Consider the following 16,796-nt stretch of genomic DNA (forward strand, 5'->3'; position numbering starts at 1 on the left):
TTCACCGCACCTTCAAACATTATTTGTACTTGTGAGTGAAAGTATTAACCGATTCATCCTTCACATCTCCATCCCTCTGCTTTCTGTATGCTTTTTTATTCAATCTTTTTTAGATATTGAGTTTTGAGTCTTAATTCATGAAGTGTATAAAACTTGATTTTGGATTTTGAAGGGCTGCTAAAGAAATAGACAAACAAGTATAATTCTTCCTTGTGTTTCTGTCTACAAAGATTGTAGAGTTTGTCATGTGAATAGTGGGAAAAGTAGTTGTAAGTATAAGGCAAGTCTTACAAAATGTTTGGCTTAGAATAAGATATTAGGTTAAATGCATAAAATTGTAACTAATTTGTTCACTAATGAGCTAGTGGTGGAGTGAAAAGGGAGAAACCTGGTGTTTCAAGTGATCCAGGTTCAATTCCTGCCCTCAGCATTTAGTTTCTGCGGCACCTGGTGATGATGGGAGACTAGGCGAGTAGGCGGCGATCGCTAGTTCGATATTTGAACTGAGCGGGTTTTACCTCACCACACTGTCGTGCCTTCGGGCGAGTGTTCACGGGCTTCGGTCTTAGGTGAGGATTTTCCCCGGTTCGGAAGGCGAGTGTATCCCGATGTGTTGAATTTCCCCAGTAGCCCATTTGAAGGATTCGTTGACCGTTAAAAAAATTGTTCACTATAAAAAATTCTCCTTGGCATATAGTCATAGAACTAAAAAGTTTAAGACCCTTGTGTGGCAACAGCCTATGCTGGTTGTTTTATTTGGTACTATGAGGTTGAAGTTGTCATTCAGATCCTATGTTTTGTGGTTTTCTGTGTTCAGACATGACAATGATTGTTCCAAGCATCTAGACGCCTCAAACATGATATCCTTTTGGCTCACGCTTTAAACCTGCTCTTAGACTAGCGGGTGTGGGCCGTTGATTGGGGCGGAGGATGCCAGACAACGCTGGCTAACCCACACCATGCCAGCGTTGGCCACGGCATTGCCCCGCTAGCGTGGCTTTGAAGCCCGGCGTTGGGTGGGGGGAGAGGGGTCTGAGCTAGCTGGCTAGGATTGGGTGGTGAAATTGGACCATTTGGGGCAACCGTTAGCCAACATTTAGTTTATTTAAGAAAAATTATTTCTTTTTTATACCTTATAAATACTCACCCATTTTTTACAATTTTTTACCACTTCTCTACATCCCTACTTCTTATATCTCTATATTTTTTTTTTATAAATTTAACCCACTTAATCTTCTACAATGCATCCAATTTTTTATTTTATGTAGTTTTTTCTTAATTTTATTTGTAGTTTTTTTTTTAAAATTATATGTAATCTTATATTTTAGTTAAATGAAATTTTAAATAGTTAAAAAAACTAACAAATTACACATGGCTGGTCACGCCATCCGAAACCACGCAAATCCATAGCCAGCCGCAGCCGCAGCCCCGCCACATCACACCACACCTTATGGATCCCATAGCTGCCACTTGTCGATCAATGCCCCAAACCCAAACCCCCATACCCCACAGTCTTATATTCTTATCACGACATTCTATCTGCAATCAAAAGCTACTACGAATGTGATATCATCTATCATGTGTCTCCTTTCTCTACCCTAATAACTCGTTTTAGATGGTTCTTTTATGTGCCCCAAAAATTACCTATTAGAAAGGATAACATGATTGCACATTAAAATCATAAAGAGTAATTTACAAACCACGATTCCACATCAAAACCATATAGCAGAAAAAATAAACGAAAAAAACTAAGAAAAGAAGTATTAAATTAATGAAAATTCATAAATAATAAGCGAAAAGAATTTCATTTAGTTACTTATTTATTAAGTATAACTTGGGCTCACAGAAAAATTTTCAAATGGTTACAAGAATCTTGAGCAGACATAATTATGACACGTAACACAATTTATTTATTAGGTATAGCTAAGTGTCAAATATAAATAAAATTTATATTGTTATTATTATAATATAACAATCTAAATATATTTATTTTGCATTAAATTTAAACTTTGGGCGACTTTCAATCAATATATCTTCTCATTTTAGACTACTTTTATTTAATTTTTATCTGTTTGACCAGCTAGAGATAAAATATAACAGGAATCGACCCGTTCACAATAAAATGGGTTGAAGTTGCAACATCTACAAAGCATATATAAACACGTGGAAAGAGTTGAAATAAGCCACTGATATAATGGTGAATACGTCACTTGGAGCGGGTATTACATAAATGGGTATGTTGCGCATAAATGTAAGAATCCGGTTTATTCCGTTTTACTTGATAACTGAAACGATTGGGGGTTATGGGTACCGTGTCCGGACGTCCCAACTCATATACTACTGTTATGGCCATACGGAATAGCGTGCAGGGATAGGCATACCGACTGTAAGACACGTTTTATTCAACTTTGTTTAGTACCATAATCATTATAGCACTGAAAATGACCGGCTCTGATCTCTGGTTCCCGATTTTATGACAAGTATGTAAATCTGGTAACAAGAATAAATCCCAAGAAATATTAAAAGATTACCTACGGGTTTTCTCAATATACAAAACTCTTTTTGAAAAAAAAACTATTTTCAAAACGAGTCAGTTAATTGTATTTACAAGCGAAAGTTGACGTATTTTCAAAAGATTAAATCGCAGGTACCGAACCTTATTATAGGCTGGGAATCTGGGTTGGCCAGAATGAAGGCTAAGGAATTTGCAACTCCTGAAGCTTAAGGCCTATGATGTCTAAAGCTCTGTTTATTAGATCCCGTCTGTGGGCTTATACTGAAACGCTTGTAATACTTTTATATACTCAAGCTTTATTGAATTTAATAATTTTACTCCAATACTTCCGCTGCATATTATTATATTGTGACAACTGTTATCCAACCGTCACGACTATACCCATCTGGGCCCACCAGGAATCGGAATGTGACACATGTGTCATTATATAACTCGACACGAAATTTACGAGGTGTTACAAAAAATGAGTACTTTTTCTGAGTGTTGATGTCGTGTCCATACCCTGATAAACCGTATCAATTCTGACTGAACAACATTAAGGTTCGTATTGATGTTATCAAAACCGGCATTCATTTTTATCGTTTTTGCGATCGATGTATAACATTTATCGATATTCTTTTGGACATATTACTACTTTATTTTTTGGGTTTCTTTTTCGGTTGCTATGGCAAGTATCGATATTGTAACAAGCCAGAAAAATACCAATCGAATTCCCACTAGCCCGCTGCGAAGCGCGGATTATCCCATAGTTTTATATCATTATGAACCTACTATCATTAAAATTAAATCTCTTATGCGACCATGTCTATCAAGAGCATCATATCAAGGTAGTACACATAACAATTTGGCTTCTTTCATGTTAAAAATGAAAAACCCACTTACTGGTTCAAACACATAAACCCTAACACTTCAATTGTGCTAAAGTTTTCCCAAGTTTAGGAAACATGGTGACTTTAAACACATACTTGTCATGAATTCTACCATATAATCTATATTCCATTCAAGAATTGAGATTCATGGTTTTTCTTTATCATTCATATTTCACCAAAACAGAAAATTTAACATACCTTATGATCCCTTAGACTAGGTTATCACTAATATTGATTCATGCACGAATTTAGACCCAAATCCGCCTTCAATTTGAAGATTTTAGGTTAGAGAAGGATTTCACCTTCTTTCTCTTTCGCTTCTCTGGTCGTTCCAAGGACACACACTTGTGCGTGCTTGATTTTAAATTTTCTATTTTAAAAACTCTAGATCTCATGTTGACCATTTTAGTCCCTCATCTTTAGTATTGTTATAAAGCCCACCATTCATTGTTTTATTAACCAATAACATATTACTATTGTGAGAATCGCGAGAACCAATGTGAACACAACAAAATAACCTAAAAAAACCTAAACCCCCCACCCTAAAAACCTAATCCCCCAAGCTAAATGCTAAAAACTAAACCCCCCCAAAAACCTAAAAAAAAAACCTAACTCCCCACCCCCACCAAGCTAAATGCTATAACTAAACCCCCAAAAAATCCTAAAAAAAAAAATCTAAAAAACACATAATTTTTTTTTAATAATTTTTACTTAAAAGTTGCTACTTTTAGTAGCCAATTTTTTTTACTAACGAAATACAGCGAATTTTAAGTAAAAAATGTTAAAAAAAAATGTTTGTTTTTTTAGCTATTTTTAGTTATTTTTTGTTGTGTTCACATTGGTTCTCGCAATAAACGGTGATTCTTAACAGATCCTTCTTCTATATGTATATATATATGGTGAGGTTCAGCTACAAAGTCCATTTTTCCTACAAAGTGTACAAAGTCATAAAAAAACCACAATTTCAGCCATAAAACACACTCAAAACCCACAAATAACATAGTGAAGATCACTAAAACGCAATATCTGAACCCTAACAGTCCTTAAAAACTTCAAACACACTATCGCACAACTTTGAATATAAAATACAACATGATAATTAAAATAAAACACACTTTCAAACACACCAACGCACAACTTTGAATATAAAACACAACATGATAATTAAAGCCTTATCATCAAAAACACAACACAAGACCCACAAATATGGCGTTTTAGTAATCTCCACTATGTTATTTGTGGGTTTTGAGTGTGTTTTATGGTTGACATTATGGTGTTTTATGACTTTTTACACCTTCTAGGAAAAATGGACTTTGTAGCCAACTCCCACCCTATATGTATATATATATATATATATGTGTGTGTGTGCAGGGCCGGCCCAATGGGCTTATGACTCTAGGCAAAAGCCTAGGGCCACCATGTTTAAAGGGCCACCAAATTTCTATAAGGTTTTTTATACTAGGCCCATCTTAACTCTATTACACTCAAGAACTTAGGCCCAAGTGTCCATATATTGCAATCCGTTAAACCCAATCCATAAAGAAACTCAAAGCGCGGCAACGTTCTTCGAAGAATCAGACTTGCGAATGAATCGAGGCAATAAAGAAACGTGAAATCAGGGCATCGATTGAGTAAACCGACGTGTAATCATCACAATTAGGGCGGTGGGCGACTTTAGGGCTTTCAGATTTGGGGCTAATCATCGCATGGCAATATCAATTGAATAACAGAGGTAACATTGTATCAACGGCTATATGGGCGAAATCAATATACATATTGCTCAAACCCTCAAACAGAAACTAAAATAAGTTTGTGATTTGTCGATTTGATTATTTGGAACTTGGAAGACAGACACTTCTTTCACTTAGTTTTGCGATTTCGCCTTGTGGTTGGCTTTGAACTTGGAAGACAGTGGCACTCAGGTTAAATATCCGATTATTCACATTTGCTGTTTAGGATGTATTTGCATATTTGAATTTGTGGTTTAGAGCTTATGCTTATTTCATTATTTGGTGATTTCAAGTTGTTGTTTAGGGAATTAGGGCCCATTTGTTGATTTCAGTTTGTTGTTTAGGCCTTTAGGGCTTGTTTGCTTATTGTAATTTGTTCTTTAGGACTCATTGTTAATCTCTTAAATAGATTTATATTTCAGCAATGTCAAATCGAATCCATACTTTTGATTGAATCTGGTTATTCAAAAAGGCAAAAAAAAAAAAAAACAATGTAAACAAAGTGCTTTAATCGAATCACAAAAGCGAGAACTTCTAAATATATCGAAAAGGATAACTTTTTAGTTTATAATTGTCGTTCCTCTCGTCACTAAACGAAATCGCAGAACTGCAAGATCTCACCGAGGCTCTACTCACTGCTGCAGTGGTACGGGAGTGGACTGATGGGTGTGGGATTTAAACGACTCGGGTACGTTTACTGTTAAAACTTTTAAAAACAGATTACAAAGTGCTAAATTTCCAGATTTGGGGAATGATTTTGTGTGGAAAAACTGGGACCAGGCCAAAGTGAATTTTCTATCTTAGAGAATTTCCTTGGGAAGAATGTCGACGGTTATTGCTTTAGCCCGCAGAAATGTCCAAACGGGTTCAATTAGGTGCAAAATTTGAGAGCCAAAAGGATAAGAATGTGGACTACTTGTTTGTCAACTGTCAAGTGGTCCACTTGGTGTGGGATTATATTTCAAAATTGTGTAGAATCATATCTAGTATATTTGCATTCTTTGTCAAGGATATTTTGGGATGGCACCAGCTAATTCAAGGTATCACAAAGCGTAGAAAATTAGTGTAGACAGTGATGCAAGTGGCCATATGGGTGGTGTGGAGGAGCAGGAATGAACTCGTCTTTAACACTAAACAAGCATGCTTCGCTCCGATGATCGAAGAAATAAAGCATCTAGCGTATTTATGGATTAAAAGTCATTCGGTGCTAAAGGAAATCACATGGGATGAATGGTGTAAATTTAATGTTTCGAGTAAATGTAGTTAATGTGGTTCCTTTTGGACAAACTTCTTGTAATTGTGACGAGGGCTAACACACTGTTAGTCTGTTGATTTAACTAAATATACGTTTTTTGGCCGTTAAAAAAAATTGTCGGTCTCAAGGGCCTCCACTTTGTAGTTCGCTTAGGGTCTCCTAAAACATAGGAACGGCTCTGTGTGTGTGTGTGTGTATATATGTAAACGTACATATACATATAATTATATAATCTGATATTTTTGGGGTGTTACATTGATGATAATTCCTTGCTTCCACTTGATGATTTTGAGAGAGCTTGAGCAGAATTTTTAGTGGAGAAATACTTACATTTGCTTAGAAAATATAGGTGATGGCTAGAGTTGTAGAAAAGAAATGATCCCCAATTTTTGTCTTTAAAATGACAAGTTATTAGGTTGTAAATGACTTTTAATTTTGCCATCATTAAAAATCACAATAAAAAGTAAAGAAACTCATTCTCATTTATTACGATTCTAGTTCGGGATACAACAGGTCGGGTTCTAGAATCTGTTTATGGTGGAGGTTACAATGTCACACCAAACGTCGCGTGAACTAACAACACTTTGATACATCAAACGTGTCCATATCAATTCTTGGATGCTATCTAGACACATCATTTTACATCACCCCGACTCGAGTCATTTATTAATTCACGATTTCTTTTGGGTTAAGTTGTACGTCAATGGGTAACATATACGGACCATGCGAAAGCTTAGTAATTGCAGGTGCACACATAATTACGAAAGTGACGCACGAAAATCATACTAAACTCTATGATGTGCCAAACCTATGGTTTTCAATATTTTATGATGAAATATTATTTTATCATAAGTTTTATTATTTTATTATAGTCCATGTGATTATTATATATCGTTTCGTGTTTTACCACCGAAGTAAGTCTTAAATATTCCATGAGATTCAAATGATTTTCATATAACTCACTTGTTTCCTCCAACATCATGTTATACATGATAATACATGCATACATTATGTTTCTCATTCAAATGATTTTCATATAACTCATTTGTTTCCTCCTACATCCTTATCCTCACACACACACACACACATATATATATATATATGTGTGTGTGTGTGAGGATAAGGAAATGATAGTCCATCGTTTCTTTCACACTCCAAATGCATGTCTGACACCTTTTCTTGCCGACTCATGCCTTTTCTTGTAATACACACGTTTGATGTCATCCGGGCACGAAAGAGTTTTCACTGATGTAGCCCACTCGGAAAAATATCGTCAACAAGTCAATACCCATACTTATAGTCCACATCATTTGTATAAAATGATGAATTTGGCGCAACCCCGTCTATGACATCATCGAACAAATTCGATAATTGTAAAACAGCGATATCATTGTTGCACCGACCATACCAAAGAACGCATGCCAAATCCAGAGATCTTGAGACACGACTACTTGTAGTATTAGGGTTGGGCCATAATGGTTACCTTGATCGTGTTGGCCTTTCCAACCAGTTGGATAAGCTGCCCGGCCATGGCCAATGCATACAGTCATCCCTGGGAACCCGTGTATTCGTTGATGGACTTCGTATAAAAGTGGGACAACACCAACAACAATAACAATGTAAACGACAACGACAACAACTAGTTTTAAAACTGCCAAAACAATATAACTCCTTTCATTTTGTTTCAATTAGACCAACCTCCATTTACCCCTATCCAATTCACGATTTAGTTTTTGGTGAAATGACTAAAATACCCCTATGTCTAATCCATTTCTCCCTCTAACTCTTCTCTGCTGTACATGCCACCACCCACCACCACCATCAACAACCATCACTAATACCCACCTTTAACCACCCCTTCCTCTCTCTACAGACCTAACACACCACAATTGAGTTAAATACAATCTATGCTACACTCGTATTCTCCCAAACCTTCACATGTAAACAATTGGGAGACGTTGATCAAGGGTTATAGATCAAAAATGTTGTTGACAGAGCATCTACTAGAGCTTAGTTCAACATCTGCATCAGATGATGTTGATCCCAACTTATCATCAGAATCAAACTTTGTGATATTACTATAAAAAGGTATTTAGCGTACAAAGAAAGGGGAGTTCCCATGCCAAGAACTAATCAAATTGCAGAATCATTATTGTCCATTGACGTAGAGATAAAGTTTATGGCTTCCATTATTTATTATTTTTATACGTTAGATATAGATTTGTGTGTTCTGTTGCAATTCTTTCATAAGTAAATCAAACCGATTTTGGGGTTAAGCTCAAAAATTGAATTATTGCATAAAAAAATCAAACCCGTTGAGGTTTTAAGTTTAAGAATTGAATTCGAAAGTCATACTATAGTAACAAATCACGCATATTAACACGTGCTTTGTATCAAGAACTTGAGTTCTCAGTTCTCAACATCAAACTGAGGAATTTCAGTGCTACTAATAATAAAAACATAAGTTTCATCATCACCATATACAGATGACGTCTGTAGACAGTGGCGGATCCAGCCCTGTTTTGCGGGTTCACATGAACCCACTCGGTTTGGAAAAAAATAGTGAGCACTTTGTAGGATTTGGAAAAAATAGTAAGAATCTATCAAAACAAACCCACTAAAAGAAGTTCCTGTATTTGTCACTGTTTGTAGATACTGTTTTGTATTTATAACAGTGACCGCCACTTAGTGGAACATTCGTGGGGTTGAAAAGCGGCGATGGGTGAGTGATGTCAATGTATGGTGATGGAGATGAAGAAGACGACGAAGTTGGGTGTTGCCGGTGGTGGTCTTTGGCAGGCGAGGGTGGTTTGAAGAAGAGGGGTTGTTTAGGTGGGCCCAAGATAACCATTTTTTAATATAAGGGTATTTTAGTCATTTCCTAAAAAGTTAACAAAAATAAATGGATGGAGTATCGTATGTGGGTCTAACTGAAACGAAAAAGAAACAAATGATATTGTTTTGACAATTTTTAAATTAATGGACCGTAATAGTTATTTTCAGCTCACCACAAGGACGGAAAAACTAATTAACTCTTTATAAAAGTTGAGAGAATTTGAGTGTTTGGAATGATTTGTGAGGGTGTGATTGGTTTGCATGTAATTTGTGTCAAAGATATAAATTTATATATAAGGATTTTTATTTTTTTTTATAATTTTGTTACCATTTTTTAATGGTCAAAAAAGCATATTTCTATTTCCCACACCTTTAGTGCTCACCTTCCCCTTCACAAACTTGACCATACTACCCCATCATGATGCTCTTTCAACGGTGTTAGGGGTTCTATCGTGCTGATCAGGGTCGACTCAAGCGATATGATGGCCCTAAGCGAAGTACATATTTGAGGCCTTCAAAAACAAAAAAAAAAAAAGAAAAATAAAAACTGGGTCAAAATTTCCAGTTTTTAGTTTAGCAATTTAGAATGAAAAAAATGCACCTATTGTAAAACACAACTCTAACCACCACACCATAAGGTGTTTGGAACCCATTAACAAATCATTTTAGAGTTCAGAATCATATCCAAATGTAGTTATGTAAATTAGAAATTGATAAAAGACTACTTGATAAAAACCCTCCTCCTTTATCTGGGTTTGGGACCGGCAAAATAAACTAAAAAAGTTTAGAGTTGATGGAGTTAAAAAATTATTTTTTAAAGGTTCATCGCTACTAAGTTTATCCACTTTTAACAGTACATCACTACTAAACTCATCTACATTTGAAGGTTCACCACTCCTAAGTTCATCCACTAGTTATATCTATTAAACATTATAGATTCATTAGTTTCAAATAAATTCACAAAAAAAATCTAATCGAAGAATAACAACTATAAAAAATTCAAGCACCTAAGAAAGAACAACAATCAAAACTCACAGATTGAAAAAGTGTACACACTGATCAAAATCAACAGGAGTCAAATTAGGGCTAGTAATTTTGAATCAACCTGTGCTGCTTTGGAATCAAGCTTTTCTGCTTTGGAATCATCAGACTCAGGAACAACCGAACAACAATCAACAACAATCCCCACAACCGATTGTAATTTTGAATTTCATTGTCAGAACTCAAAATCAGGAACAAATTGGAAAAATTCGCTATCACATAGAAGAACAAATCATAGATTAGTGTGAATATATGAGAGTTAACTCAAGATTCAAGAAAATAAGTTAACAAAAAAACGTCAAGAAGTTTAATACCTAAAATCGGTGCTGCAATTTCGCATTTTTCCATTCCATCTGCAATCCATCATTCAAGATTTCCATCCTCGCTTCGTTTCCCATGGTGATAGCTGATTGGCAGTGGCTTGCGGCATGACTTCTGTCCGTTCCCAATTATTTAATTACCCTAATTGATTAGATTCGGTGATCATTTTTCCATTCCATCTGCGATCCATCATTCAAGATTTCATGCGCGCTGTTTCCATATTCCATTTCTACCTTGCGGCCCAACTGCCTAAGCTAATAATTTAAGCTCACACATCGTTTTAAGCCTAAAATCATATACAGCCTATGTAATCTTTTTTTTGCTCGAGGCCCTATAAAATTGGTGGCCTAAAGCCCTAGCTTGAGTTCACTGGCCCATGGGCCGGCCCTGGTGCTGATTTAACGCTGGACGCGAACCCAAACGGTGTTAGCTACAGTAAAAAAATGTATTTTAGTGTTTGACATATACATTTCCTGATGGTTAATTAGTTTAGATTTGTCCCGTTGACTTTAATAAAAAGTTTAGATTTGTCCTTTTGACATTAATAAAATTATCATTTTGAGTTTTATTGAATTTTTTTGTTACGTGGTTTTTTATGGGCTTCATTTTTTATATAATAACTAGATTTTTTTACCCGCCCCGCATTGCGGGGGCGAAAAATTTAGGTAATTCAAATGCGATTTGTTTTATTATATGATGATAACTAAAAATAATTAAATAAAACCACTCAGCAATGTGTCAACAAAATAGACACGGCTACAACAGGTTAAGGCAAACCCGCTAATCAAAAAACCCCTTCGAGTATTCCTTTTACTCTCGATTCGAACCCAATGAACCCATTTTCATTCGACCATTGATCTGTTTCTTTTGTTCTGCTTCCACCTTTCACTACAAAAAGAAAACGCCCTTACACAATACAATTAACACCAAATGAAGAATTGGAAAATAATATTATCTTGAACATCCAAGTTGAGCATCTTTCAAACCAAAATCCATTCTAGCTTGCTGATGCTCATATATGGTTATGTACCCACTTCCATCCATCAAAAAGGTTAGTTGAGTTGTAAGAAAAGATAATAAACTTGATAATCGTAATGAAAAGTAAAAAAATCACTGCTTGTATTGGGTTACCATATTATTGTAAGTACACCACGGAAAGGAAAAAGTAGATCATTTTAGAACAATCTCTTAAAGTGACCTATGTATGTTATATCAACATAGCATTACAGAATTTACTAAAAACCAATAAAAAATGCAAACTGAAGTTAAAGAAAAAAACTATAGCAACACGTGTTCGATAAATTATTCAAGCAAGAATTCTTATAAACCCACAACTTAAATTAATTCTAGCAGTTCATGGATTGCTATTAACAATTTAGTTTAGCACCATCTCAAGCACTTCCAAGCTTAATCTTTCAAACAACTCTAACCCAATAGGATGATATGACATGCACTTACTGCAGAATACTGGTAGAGATGGTGTGGGTATACACCATAGCAGCTCTAACCAATGGCGTAGCTTCCGTGTTCATCTACAGGTAGAAAGCGACGGCTACAGCTGCAGCAGTAATCATACCAGGCACCAGCTACCCCAGCACTTGAACCTCCATATATGTTACAGTAACTCTGAGTACAATAAACCAACCAAATTAAACATGTCAATTAACACAACTTTCAGTTACTTTTTTCACTTTCCAGTTTCAAAGCTCCAAATTCAGTAAAATACAAATAGCCCCTGAACTTCCTTTGTTCAATTTCACTTCCAAATTAAAAAAAAAACGAAAGTACAATGACAAAATGCTTAGAAAACATGTGTTGCACAGTGTATAACCCAACAACAGCATTGCATAGTACACTAATCATCCTCATCCTCAAAATTCACGTGTTGTACTTGATTAGACTTATTTCGGTCTACATAATCTGCTCCATTGGCAACCACATTCTCGAATAACTTATCCCAAGCTTCCTAGAACTCCTCGACGGTTGGTTTTCCTTCCTGCATATCGAATCTGTCACAATTCAAACTAAAAAACTGATTAAAACAATATTACCTTTATTTTCTTTTCCCACCAATCATCTGAACAATCCAGCTTCCCTAAACCGTAATCGCCGCTGCTGCCAAGGTCATGGAACAAGTATTCATCAAGGTCAGTCAAGATATGACTGATCACTGTCACCATCACAGCCTCAAGATTTGAAGGTTTTCAATCATTTTCCTAGTTGCAGGGACGTTTTTACCTACATTCAAGGTATGGGGCTGCATATCAGGTGGTTCTCTTCACCCTAAACAGACACGCGACCAATTTTCATCATTTGATATGTGACCCGTATACCCGTCTCATTAGACTTCTCTATACCCGACTTTTGTGCTTGCACTCTGCCAATAACAGAAGTTGTTCAAGATTTTCTTTAAGTAGCCTAAAAAAACAAATATATGATTTGCATAACTATGTGAAAAAGACAAATGTAACCTTTCTTGATTGAGATAATTGAAGAGTTGGGTAGTGTTTGAGCACTAATCTCACTTGGGCAACAAACTCGTTCTACCTCTTTTTTATAACACAACCGAAAGCTGATTCATTCATCGTTCAAATCGGTTTTAAGACTCTTTATAACTGCATAATTGTATAACAAACATCAAAGAATGTTAAAATGCTATTAATACTAATAAAAAAAGTAACCTGCCATTAACAAATAAGCAAGCAAAAAGAAGCAATCAATAGGTTAAACTACTTGTATGATATATGCAAACGGATTTAAAAAAAGTGAAAACCAAACTCATAATAGGAGCTAAGGTAAAGCAAGAAATCATACCATTTTCTTCTGGAGGCAAAAGTTATCATCACCAGTACCAAAATGCAAAGCCGAAGAACTGCATAATTAAAAAATCAACATCAAATTAACACCTTATTTCCGAATAATTTCATAAAACTTAATATCAATTGCCAAGTCAATAGCCAAAAGGATGCAATCAAAACCTTGTAGATATAACATCCTAATCAAGCGAAAAAATGAATAACATGAGCAGCTAGGGAGAAGCCATGACCTTCAGTGACAGCCCAAAACCCCAAAAAATCAACATCACATAAACACCGTATTTTCGTCAAGGGTCCCTTCCGAAACCCTAGAAACCGCAAATAATCGAAGATAAGAATAATTAAATGAACATTTATCAACCGATATACAAAGGGATTACCAATCTGGGTTTGTTTAATCGATTGCAGAAGCTTACCGGCGGTGAAAGGTCTGTGATGACGATAGTGATGATGCTTGCGGCATAGAGTCTAGTTGCTCTTTTGACCTATATGCAATGAGAAAGGGTGTGGCCAGGAGTTCCCATCCATGTCACGTAGTTGCCTTCCTGTCACACCCCTAATTTCCACGTGTCACCGGTGGGCCCGGTGGGGGATTAACGTGACGTAGTTGATATCATCATAGTCAAACAACACAAATTATAATGCACAGCGGAAGCAAAGATAGATTCATTTCAACTTAAATTATTGTAATATTCGAGTATCACAAAATGTCGAAATAGAATCCACAGGCAGAATCAAATAAACAGGAAACTTCATTTCAACAGACTTCATGCATCCTAAGCTTGCGAGACTTCTATGGATGCTTAAGGAGTGACCAGCCTATTACGCGTAGTACCTGCACTTAGTCTTTTTGGAAAATACGTCAGTTTACACTGGTAAATACAATTTAACTGACTCATTTTGAAAATGTTTAAAATTGATTTAAATGCTCGTGGCATAAAACTTTTTATAACTTGGGATAATTATTTGCTTAATAATCTTGTAAAAGAATTACATGTTCGTTCTGCGTTCGGTAGCCCGGGTCATGTCGGGTTAAAGATTAATAGACACACCACTTAATATAATTCCGCCGTGAGACTTCTCTCGTACCGACGATTATACATGTTGTACAACACTACGGGTGTACGCCTACACCCGAGTGCTAAGGTCGTGGCCATTCTTTGAATGATGCCAAGGATATCCAGGACATGGTCATTAAGCCCCCAAAGGCGTTAAACAAACAAAACAGCATTTTCAAACGGGTTAATTTGACTGCACATAACCAAGACCGGTTAAGGTCAATTCCCCGACCAAGCGGTATTTTATATACCGTACCCCAAGCCCGTATAGGGAAAATAAGTTAAACGTATTTATCTGAGCAAAGTATAAACCAAATATAACGAGTGCACGTAGCTTTTACTGGGCTCCTAGATCTGGAAATTAAGGTTTCAATAACCTATTAGAATCCTAACGGGTCTTAAGCTTAGACCGGCTAGTTTTATATAAAGACTACGGTTTTAAACGCACAATAAGGCGAAGACCGTTTTAGAATGTGGTTTTGACCCAACAAGCTTGCACACTTGTTTTATATGGGTAACATAATCACATTCTGGATTTTGAGACCAAAAAGATATGGTTTGACCTGTTTCGGCTAATATGGCCAAACTAGTCACATAAGCCGATCCGAACGCGTATGATGCGTAACGAGTAACCATAAGAGTCAAATGCAAGTTTCTGAAGTCAATATGCTCAAAATATGTTGTGATATCAGAATGATACCTTCCATTATGCCCCAAATGATTTTAAACCAAAACTATGCCTCATAAGGGCGTTTTGGTCATTTTATAAGGTTGAAAAAGGGTTAAAATGATAACCTGAGTTACAGGTCTGATTCAATTAGTAAATATACTTGATTTACTAAGTTATAACAGTAGGGTATCAAATTTATGTGAAATTTATTATCTTTAACCTTACTATGCACCGTAGGGGCATTTTGGTAATTTCACATGTGCCTAAAAGGTCGATTCTGGAATTCTGAGTTCAAAACATTTGCCTACTGTTTAGAATATAAAAATTTACTAATTACATCAGTAGGTTCAAACCCTTAAGCTTAATAAGGCTCTAGTGCACACTTATGCGTTAAAAATGCCTAAAAGGCGATTTGGAGCCATTTCCGGGTTTTCTGTAAAAAGCTGATATTTTTAATATTCCAGAAGGCTCAAAATAATTTATTTATCATAACAAATCAGTAGAAATTGGTTTGAGGTCAAAAGGATTTGTAAAACTCATTTTATGGCTAAAAAGGGCAAAACCGGCATAAACCGAATAAATCTTAGAACACTAAGTTATGCTCAGCCTAAAAATAAATAAAAATCACCAAAAATCCCAAAATACTATTTTATAACAGTGGGTAAAAAGTTTGGTATAAAAATTTGGGTTTTGATAGGCTATACATAATTTACGCTATTTAATTATCAAAGAAGCTCTTAGTTACGCTATTGAGCATAACTCTTAATCTAGACCTCAAACTGACTTCAAATTTTGGATGCAAGTTTATAAATCAGTAGCTAAGGTGCCTACCCTTTTACATTTTCAAAAATCACGTTTTAAGGTCAAATGGGCATAATGGTCAACATATAAGCGATTAACGGAAACATGCATGTGAATAGGATTTCTAATGAACCAAGTTGTATAATCTCAGAGAGTTATACTAACATATAATTAGGTTCAAAAGAAGCTCTAAGGCAATCCTAATCTTGGCTTAAACGGGTCAGAACTGAAAGTCAAAGCAGAAGTCAAACTTTGCGACTTTCGGTTCCAAACCGAGCCTAAACTGAAAATTGTCGAGTTGAACATGTTGGAACATGTTCTTACATTAATTACCAAGTTATTTAAATGTTAAACAGGTTGCATGCATCCTACATTGCTAATTATAAGTTAATTCGGATTTAAGCATTCTGTTGACTTTTTAAAGTTAGCTTTGACTCGACAATTGACATGCCTAGAGTGGGAATCTGAAAATACCCTTTTAAGGGTTTGTTACCCACATAATTACCTACTTAAAGGTATCTTAAATTCGTGATTTGACAGAGCATATTTTAATTAATCACGAAGTCAAACCTTAATTACGACAGTTTGACCTTTAACTAATTAACTAAGCTAAAACAACTTAAAAGAGGTTAAGGACACTTACAAGAGTCCTAAGAAGGATTAGGGATTTAATGAGAACTTGTTGTTGTCCAAAGAAATTCCAGAGAAGTCTTGAACCAAAGTTGCAAGTGAGCATGTAAAGTGTTCACAACTTCAAGCTCTTATATAGTGAACCTTGAGGTCCAAGATGATGCCAAGATAGTCTAGAGTGGTTACAAGATCATCCCAGGTGTCTCTATGATGCTATATACTGTCTAGCAAGTCCCTGGTTTCGAAAACCATTCA

At 35.7% G+C, this 16,796-nt stretch overlaps 2 long non-coding RNA genes across 3 annotated transcripts; one reads left to right on the forward strand and one right to left on the reverse strand.

Moving 5' to 3' along the window:
* The first annotated feature begins 4,886 nt into the window (after nt 1–4,886).
* On the forward strand, nt 4,887–6,474 carry LOC110934269. Of its 2 annotated transcripts, XR_002588194.1 has the most exons (3): nt 4,887–5,306; nt 5,720–5,802; nt 5,895–6,474. It is a non-coding gene; the product is annotated as an uncharacterized LOC110934269 (long non-coding RNA). The 2 variants fall into 2 exon arrangements; XR_002588193.1 differs by having other exon boundaries at nt 5,720–6,474.
* Nucleotides 6,475–11,857: 5,383 nt separating this feature from the next.
* On the reverse strand, nt 11,858–13,889 carry LOC110934268. Its single transcript, XR_002588192.2, has 6 exons — nt 13,799–13,889; nt 13,545–13,690; nt 13,381–13,438; nt 13,038–13,181; nt 12,618–12,943; nt 11,858–12,562 (listed from the first exon to the last, which is right to left on the reverse strand). It is a non-coding gene; the product is annotated as an uncharacterized LOC110934268 (long non-coding RNA).
* Between the last annotated feature and the right edge of the window lie 2,907 nt (nt 13,890–16,796).

This window comes from Helianthus annuus, chromosome 2, assembly GCF_002127325.2.
Source record: "Helianthus annuus cultivar XRQ/B chromosome 2, HanXRQr2.0-SUNRISE, whole genome shotgun sequence".
In the NCBI taxonomy this organism is placed as follows: Eukaryota; Viridiplantae; Streptophyta; class Magnoliopsida; order Asterales; family Asteraceae; genus Helianthus; species Helianthus annuus.